Source organism: Nomascus leucogenys, chromosome 12 (genome assembly GCF_006542625.1).
Source record: "Nomascus leucogenys isolate Asia chromosome 12, Asia_NLE_v1, whole genome shotgun sequence".
Taxonomy (NCBI): domain Eukaryota; kingdom Metazoa; phylum Chordata; class Mammalia; order Primates; family Hylobatidae; genus Nomascus; species Nomascus leucogenys.
Genome location: NC_044392.1, coordinates 73705388 through 73713859, shown reverse-complemented (window position 1 = coordinate 73713859; position 8472 = coordinate 73705388). Strand labels below are relative to the sequence as shown.

General features: G+C 41.7%; 1 pseudogene; it reads left to right on the top strand.

Annotated features, from left to right (window-relative positions):
- Positions 1 to 4474: 4474 nt before the first annotated feature.
- LOC100581786 lies at positions 4475 to 8129 on the top strand (annotated as a pseudogene).
- The last annotated feature ends 343 nt before the right edge of the window (positions 8130 to 8472 follow it).

Here is an 8472-nt window from a genome sequence, read left to right as displayed (position 1 = left end):
TGCCAATAGCTCAGATACCTGCTCGCCATTACCAGATCTACCCCTCAAAGCATAACGTCTGCTGGTGGGAGGATGAGTAACTTCAATGTTTTGTACAAAGGAGAGTATATTTATTTCTAATTTCAGAGTTTCTGTTGCTCCTGTCTAGACACTTCAGAGACAAACACATTCAGGTCACCAGTAAAGTTATGTTCTATAATAAGAGAAGACTTGTGCTAAATCACTTGTAAAGACATTAACTATCGTCTGCCTGAAAAGTCTTCTCTCACCAAGCTTCTGCAGATCTTCTGAGGTACCAGAAATAGTGGTTAGTTCTCACATGCTGTTCTGCTTCAGCAAGCTTCATGTGGCCACCTGCAGAAATAGTTCTTGGTTTCTCTTCCTTGTCTAGATGCTGGTGAAGGCAGCTTTCAGAAAAACACAGATTTTCATATTCCCATTCACACATGCAAAGTGAATTAGGGTACCAAAGAATTACCTAGATTATTCAATCTGTAAAATGCTTTGCCTCAATTGACTGAATATTTTATATCAACACTTTTTCCAGCTACATATTTATACTATAATAGGAACCTATTTTTACTATATATACTATTTATACTGTAATAGTAGGAGTTGCAGAATCATAAGAAATTTAGGGCCAGATGCGGTGGCTCACACCTGTAATCCCAGCACTTTGGGAGGCCGAGGTGAGCAGATCACGAAGTCAGCAGTTTGAGACTAGCCTGACCAACATGGTGAAACCTCATCTTTACTAAAAATACTAAAATTAGCCAGGGGTAGTGGTATGTGCCTGAAATTCCAGCTACTTGGGAGGCTGAGGCAAGAGACTCACTTGAACTCGGGAGGTGGAGGTTGCAGTGAGCCGAGATTGTGCCACTGCACGCCAGCCTGGGCGACAGAGCAAGACTCCATCTCAAAAAAAAAAAAAAAAAAAAGAAAAATTTAGAAGACACAACCATAAGAGCTTTCTTTTATGTATTTATTAAGGAGACAGGGTCTTGCTCTGTCACCCAGTCTGGAGTACAGTGTCGTGATCCTAGCTCACTGCAGCCTCAAACTAAGTGATCCTCTGGCCTCAGTCTCCTGTGTAGCTGGGACTACAAGGTGCATGCCATGTTGGCTACTCTTTTTTTTTTTTTTTTCAGTAGAGATGGTTGGGGAGACAAGGGTCTCATTTTGTTGTCCAGGCTGGTCTTGAACTGCTGGCTTCAAGCGATCCTCCTGTCTTGCCGCCTAAAATGCTGGGATTACAGGCATGAGCCACTGTGCCCAGCCTTGGACCTTCTAATTGTAAAGAAGCAAAAAGGCCCATATAATATACATAATATACATCATAATATATACATAATATACATCATCTCACTTTATATATCCACTGTATTAATTTTTCTGTTAAAAAACTATGCTCGTTTAGTATTTTATGTTGTTTTTTCAAAAATTAGTAATTTTGAATTGTGGGCCTAATTAGCAAAAATTGAAATGCGTTAAAGTAATTTAAACATCTGTAGGGGATTTGTATCAAATGGAGTCAGCTCTCAGTTCCTTTTTTTAACTTTTATTATTTTATTTTTAATACAGACAGGGTCTCACTATGTTTTTCAGGCTGGTCTCGAACTCCTGAGCTCAAGCAATACTCCCGCCTAGGCATCCCAAGTGCTAGGATTACAGGCATGAGCCACCATGCCCAGCGTCTACTCTCAGTTCATTTTCTAAGAAATTTGATGCAAGCCAGTATTGTTGCTGAACTTGATGCCAGCGTGAAGAACATCTGGATTGCAGTGTTCTTTCCTTCAAGGGGTACTATAGGGACAAGAGCTGTGCCAAGGTTTATGTGGTCTTCAGAGATGGAGAAGCGTTTGATTCCTAGAATTGTTTGGCATCTTTCTACACTCATCTGGGTTTTCTCTTAGATTTATAGAAAGGCCAGTGTTGGGCATTCTGACAAAGTCTAGGTTAAATGCTAATCAAGGCACTAGAGTGTATATATTTGAAGTTTGTGTGTTAACACCTATGTGTTCAGGGCAGCAAACTATTAGTGTCACTAGTTAGCTGCCAGTAGTTAGCTGCTCTGAACACTTAGGATACCTAAATATACATCGGATTTCTCCCTAGAGAAAAAAAATCAGTCTTTTGTTTGTCTTCTCCAAAAAGGAATCAATTAATGAACTAGTTCTGCCCCCAAAGTAAGAGTTTAGAGTAAATGTATTAACTCAATATAATGTTCAACATTGTTTGAAAAATCTAAATTATTTCTATGATTTTATTTTTTTCTTTTCCTTTTTTACATTTCACACACTTGAACCTAAACATTTTTGCTTTAAGAATGGACAGTTATTTTTCTTTGTGTTTTAAAATACAACATGTACCAGGAAAGGGAGATGGAAGTAAAAATAAATAAATGAAATACAACACGCTCTTCAGATAGGTGGCTTTTAGAAAGCAATCTATGATTCTCTAATTCTCTAGTGCTCAGAGTCTCTTCTAAAACCCAGTTCTTTCTATATAATTTTTGCTAATGGATAGAAAAACTTGTGGGGTATTTGGAGGAATTAAATAAACATTGAAGATATAAGAGCACACAAGGGATGACTTTTATTGTAAAGTCATGCTGTCATCAAATGGTGTGATTTCTTCCCTGGCGAGGGCAGTTTTCAGTCTACCACACCTGCCTCTGGTCATGTCACAGTTGAGTTCTGGCACTGCCAGCTGATGTTACTGGTGGTTTACTGAATTTTGACTCATATGGAATTAAATGTCTGTGTTACCACCGTAAGTTCACATTAATCTTTGCATTTCATTATCAAGAAGGCACTGGTAACTGGCAGGCAACTTCTATTTGAAGCATAGCAATAGGAACATTTTCTTACTGTTAAAAGTACTTTTACGTCTTCCCTATTTTCATTTAAATCTATCTAAAGGAAAAAAGAGGATTTTGTCTTCCATACAAAAGAAGTTTTAGACATTGGGGATTACTATAGTTTCTCTGTGTTATAAATGATCTCCATTCTTTATATGTCACTCCATGAACTTTTATTTAATTTGGAGGAAATCCATAGTATTCACTCTCATATCGGAGGCTGTGACATCCTGGCTAAAGCTGTTGAAGTTGGCAGCATCATTTCCTCTTCCCAAATTCCTTTTTTGGTAAGTTTAAGGAGGAGCACAAATTGAGGGTGCAACTTTGTTTCCCATAATTTTGAACTGACAGAGTGTCCCTGGGATTTGTGGCTGCCTACTTGAACAATCCCTTAGGACAAACACCATTCACATTTCTGGGCTCTCACTAGGAATCATTAACAGCTCAGTGCAGAGTTTTGCTTTTCACTTAACTTGTAAGAGAATGAAGAGGCCCTGCCAAGGTTCAGAAAAGGGTAACAAAGCATAAGCCCCTTAATGGGATGAACTAACATAAAAGTCTAAGTATCTGGAGCTCTTTCCCACAAGTAGGACCTGACTCAGGGACTGGCATTCAGGCTGACAACCACCATATACAAGAAACCGTAATAGAAATGAAAGTAATTTCCCTGAAATGAGCCAAGTTATGGGCCTTGGGAAAATAAGGATCTATCTGTTAGCTTTGCTAAGATCAGGATCTTTAATTTACAGTGCTTTCCATGAAATGGTATATTTCTATTGAAGAGAATCATAGGATCTAGAAAGCATTGACTTTAAGTGAAGCACTATTTGAATTCAGCTTTAAGTAGACTGAAATAGCTCTTTATATTATTGAAATGTCTCCATATAGTTGTTGGTTAATTAACGTATCTCATAAAATGACATTTTATATACCATGCATGGCAAAGCAGTTGACAAGCAATTGTAATATTAAAACAGAACTTCTGGCCTGGCCCGATTCCTTTGTTAGAGTGTTGTAATGATCTTCAGCCTGTTTGCCACAGCACTGAGCTAGCCCGTGTACCTCTATCATTTGGTTTTCAGGGGTCCCTAGGATAGATCTCAGCTTCAAGACTAGGTGAGGGTAGCCACTTAAATCCTGAGGCTGTTGCATCATCCAGGCAGTTGAGGAGACTTGAGAAGCTTTCCTGGTATACTCTGTTGTAGTTTTTCTTGTCTGCTTAGATATTCAGATATTCTGAATCAGTGATTGCTCTCAAATACCTCCAGGAACCAGGCAGAGGACTTACTGGAGTGAAGTGGCCTGGGGAGAGACTGATGAGCTTGAGAGTGAATGTCCATCTCAGTGGAGAAGTCTTTATCCCACTCCAGCTCTTTGTTGCTAGCTGAGATGTTGGCCCAGTGTTGTCAGTATTCCAAAGCGTGCGGAACATATGGGCTTTGATGTATAATCTCCCAATTTTTAAATGATGCTAATTTGATTAAAAACAATTCTTATACAGGCAAAATATGACACAGTGGTATCCACATCTGACCCCAGGGCTCCTCTTTGGCATCTAATATAAATTAAAACAACTGAGCTCTCAGAGCTGAGCTATTCACCTGAAGGTCCACTATGGGTGCTAAGTCAATTCCCCACTGGAGCAGTTTCCGTCTGGTGGCCTGGGGTGTGACAAGCACGGGTGGAGTTGGGGAACAGGCTAGCTCAGGTTTTAGGACTATGGGAAGATGTCTTAGTTGGCATATCTGATCATCTGAGGCTACCTCATACCTGGCTGAAACATCTTCAGCTCCTGATTTCCATTGTCTGGTGAATGGAATGTATGGTGATGGGCACAGAAACAGTGGCATCTCAACCTTCCTTTTTTTTTTTTTTTTGAGATGGAGTCTGGCTCTGTCGCCCAGGCTGGAGTGCAGTGACGCTATCTCGGCTCACTGCAAGCTCTGCCTCCCAGGTTCACGCCATTCTCCTGCCTCAGCCTCCCGAGTGGCTGGGACTACAGGCGTCCGCCACCACGCCTGGCTAATTTTTTTGTATTTTTAGTAGAGACGGGGTTTCACCGTGTTAGCCAGAATGGTCTCTATCTCCTGACCACGTGATCCACCCGCCTTGGCCTCCCAACATCTCAACTTTTCTAAAAGGTGACATCTTGTACACTGTAGTAGCATAATGGGAAATTCAGACAGGCACATCATATGCTACATACCAGACCCTTTCCAAATGCTGGTTCCATCTTCATCCTCCCATTCTAAAATTTCTTCAAAAATTAAAAGCTTCAGGTGGGTGCAGTGGCATGTGCTTGTAATACTGGTTACTCTGGAGGATCACTTGAGGCCAGGAGTTTGACAGTTTGGTAGAGACCTTGTCCCTACCAAAAAAAAAAAAAAAAAAAAAAAAAATTAGCCAGGCGTGGTAGTTCCAGCTACTCAGGAGGCCAAAGCGGGAAGATTCATTTGAGCCCAGAAGTCTGAGGCTTCAGTGAGCTATGATTGAGCCACTGCACTCTAGCCTGAGCAACAGAGCAAGACCCTGTCTTGAAAAAAAAAAAAAAAGCTTAGGTGACATAGTGAGACCTCCCACCCAGCGGGGTATCTATTTAATATATATATATAATATAAATATATATGTATATAAATGAAAGCTTATAAATGTATTGGCAAGTCTGACTTTCGCACTTTTCAATTAGCTATACACAACAATACTGTGAAGTGTGTATTACTATCAGTGCCTAGAGGATGCAGCGCATCTGAGGCAAATGGGAGGTTAAACAACTTCCCCACATAACGAATCACCAGTGAAGTTGGCTTTGCCTTTCCATTACACAGTGAAGCCTGGAAAACTTCCTCAGGCTTCCCCAGATTTATGATCATAGACTCACTGAGTTGGAAGGAACCTTAGAGATTAACCTGCCCAACCGTCTCATTTCAGAGATAAGTGACTCGCTCTTGACTCCTACTCATTTCTCTTGTCCTTGTCTAGTTTGAAATCATAGTTGTGCTAGTAAGACAATGTTGAAAAGTGAAAGGTTTGTGTTGCTGGTTTTATTGCTATTTTTACGTCTCCAGCTTTATTTCTCCTAGATCCAGCCAGATTGTCTTTAGACCCTTAGGCTACAGGCCCTTGCTAACTTTTATAAACTGAGATAAATGGAATGCAAGTCTCTGAAATTACAATGATTTTGCTTCTTCAGCAGTGTGAATGTCTGTTGAATTTAGGGGGAGTGGCAGATCCAAGCAGAAGGGCATGGCAAATGTTAATGAAAATGGTGGTGTTTGACCAAACACAACCCACCAGAGGATAAAATCACAGGCTATAATTTCAGTGGATGGTGGAGTTTTGTGTGGTCGGTAACGTCACTGGAAACCCAAGAAAGAACTTATTTTGTGCAATTTGGCCCGTGTTGTCGTTTATTTTGATTACACCAAGCTCAAGGGCTCTTTTGACATTAAAAATGCTTATTTCAGCTAAAGTACAGATTAGGGTTATGATTTCCCTTTTAAAAATTTATTTTCCTATTTCTGGGATTGCACTGTGGTCTCCTACACACTTCTTTCCACTTTCCTGTTATTTCTTTCTAGCCAGAAAATTATTAGCATTTCAACATAGATATAACAAATGCTATAATATCAGTGCTACCTTCGTGGCTGTGATGCACAGGAAGAATCGTGGAGTTTTTTACTGTTGTTGTTGTTGTTTTTGAGACAGGGTCTGGCTATGTCACCCAGGCTGGAGTGCAGTAGTGTGATCCTGGCTCACTGCAACTCTGCCTCCTGGGCTCAAGCGATCTTCCCATCTCAGTCTCCCAGGTAGCTGGGGCTTAGTGGGCACCACCATGCCTGGCTAATTTTTTTTTTTTTTTTTTTGTAGCGACGTGGTCTTGCCATGTTGTCCATGCTAGTCTTGAAATTTTGAGCTCAAATGATCTGCCTGTCTCCCAAAGTGCTGGGATTACAAGTGTGAGCCACAGCACCCAGCCAGGAAGAATCGTTTTTGCAGTGGGACTCTGGTCACCCAACGAACATCAGGATCTTTCTTGTAATATAAAGCAGAATGGAGAAATATCAATGGAATTTCTAGTATATGAAGATTTTTCCCCACATACGAGGAAGTATATTAAGTCAGAGTAGTCAATTTGGCCTGTTTGAATTCTGTCTCTAGGGCACACTAGGTATGTGGCCCTGGAGAAGTTATGCAACCTAGCTGAAATGCAGTTCATTTCTTTGTAAAATAGTGATAGGCTGGCGCGGTGGCTCACACCTGTAATCCTAGCACTTTGGGAGGCCGAGGCGGGCAGATCCCTTAAGGTTGGGAGTTCGAGACCAGCCTGGCCAATGTGGTGAAACTCTGTCTCTATTAAAAACACAAAAAATTAGTCGGGTGTGGTGGCGCATGCCTGTAATTGCAGCTATTTGGGAGGCTGAGGCAGGAGAATAGCTTGAACCTGGGAGGAAGAGGTTGCAGTGAGCCGTGATCACACCACTGCACTCCAGCCTGGGTCACAGAGTGAGACTCAGTCTCAAAAAAAAAAAAAAAAAAAGAATCGCTGATCCGCAAGCTCCTGCTCCTGACTCACCGCTGTTCGCTCTTGTGAGGAACAGTTGGTCAGGAAGCCGCGCAGCAGCCACGGCTTTTAAGAATACCGGGCACTTTGGGAGGCCGAGGTGGACAGATCATAAGGTCAGGAGATCGAGACCATCCTCGCTAACACGGTGAAACCCCGTCTCTACGAAAAAATACAAAAAAAAAAAAAAAAAATTAGCCGGGCATGGTGGCAGGTGCCTGTAGTTCCAGCTACTCGGGAGGCTGAGGCAGGAGAATGGCGTGAACCCGGGGGGCGGAGCTTGCACTGAGCCGAAATCACGCCACTGCATTCCAGCCTGGGGGACATAGTGAGACTCCATCTCAAAAAAAAAAAAAAAAAAAGAATTCCGGAAACACACCCGTGGAGCCAGAGGTGGCAATTCACCGAATTTGAATCACTGTAACAAGCCGCAAAGTAAAATCCCTGGAGAAGGTGTGTGCTGACTTGATCAGAGGAGCAAAGGAAAAGAATCTCAAAGTGAAAGGACCAGTTTGAATGCCTACCAAGACTTTGAGAATCACTACAAGAAAAACTCCTTGTGGTGAAGGTTCTAAGACATGGGATTGTTTTGGGATGAGAATCCACAAGCGACTCATTGACTGGCACAGTCCTGAGATTGTTAAGCAGGTTACTTCCATCAGTATTGAGCCAGGAGTTGAGGTGGAAGGCACCATTGCAGATGCTTAAGTAAACCATCTCAATAAGTTGATTACAAGTTGTTAAAAAAATAAAATAATGATAATAATACTAACTTCAAAGACTGTTGTGAGATTTAAATAGGATTATATTTGGCCAGGTGCAGTGGCTCATGCCTGTAATCCCAGCACTTTGGGAGGCCTAGGCAGGTGACTCATGAAGTCAGGAGATCAAGACCATCCTGGCTAACACGGTGAAACCCCATCTCTACTAAAAAAAATACAAAAAATTAACCGGGTGTGGTGGCATGCACCTGTAGTCCCAGCTACTTGGGAGCCTGAGGCAGGAGAATCACTTGAACCCAGGAGGTGGAGGTTGCAGTTTGCTGAGATCG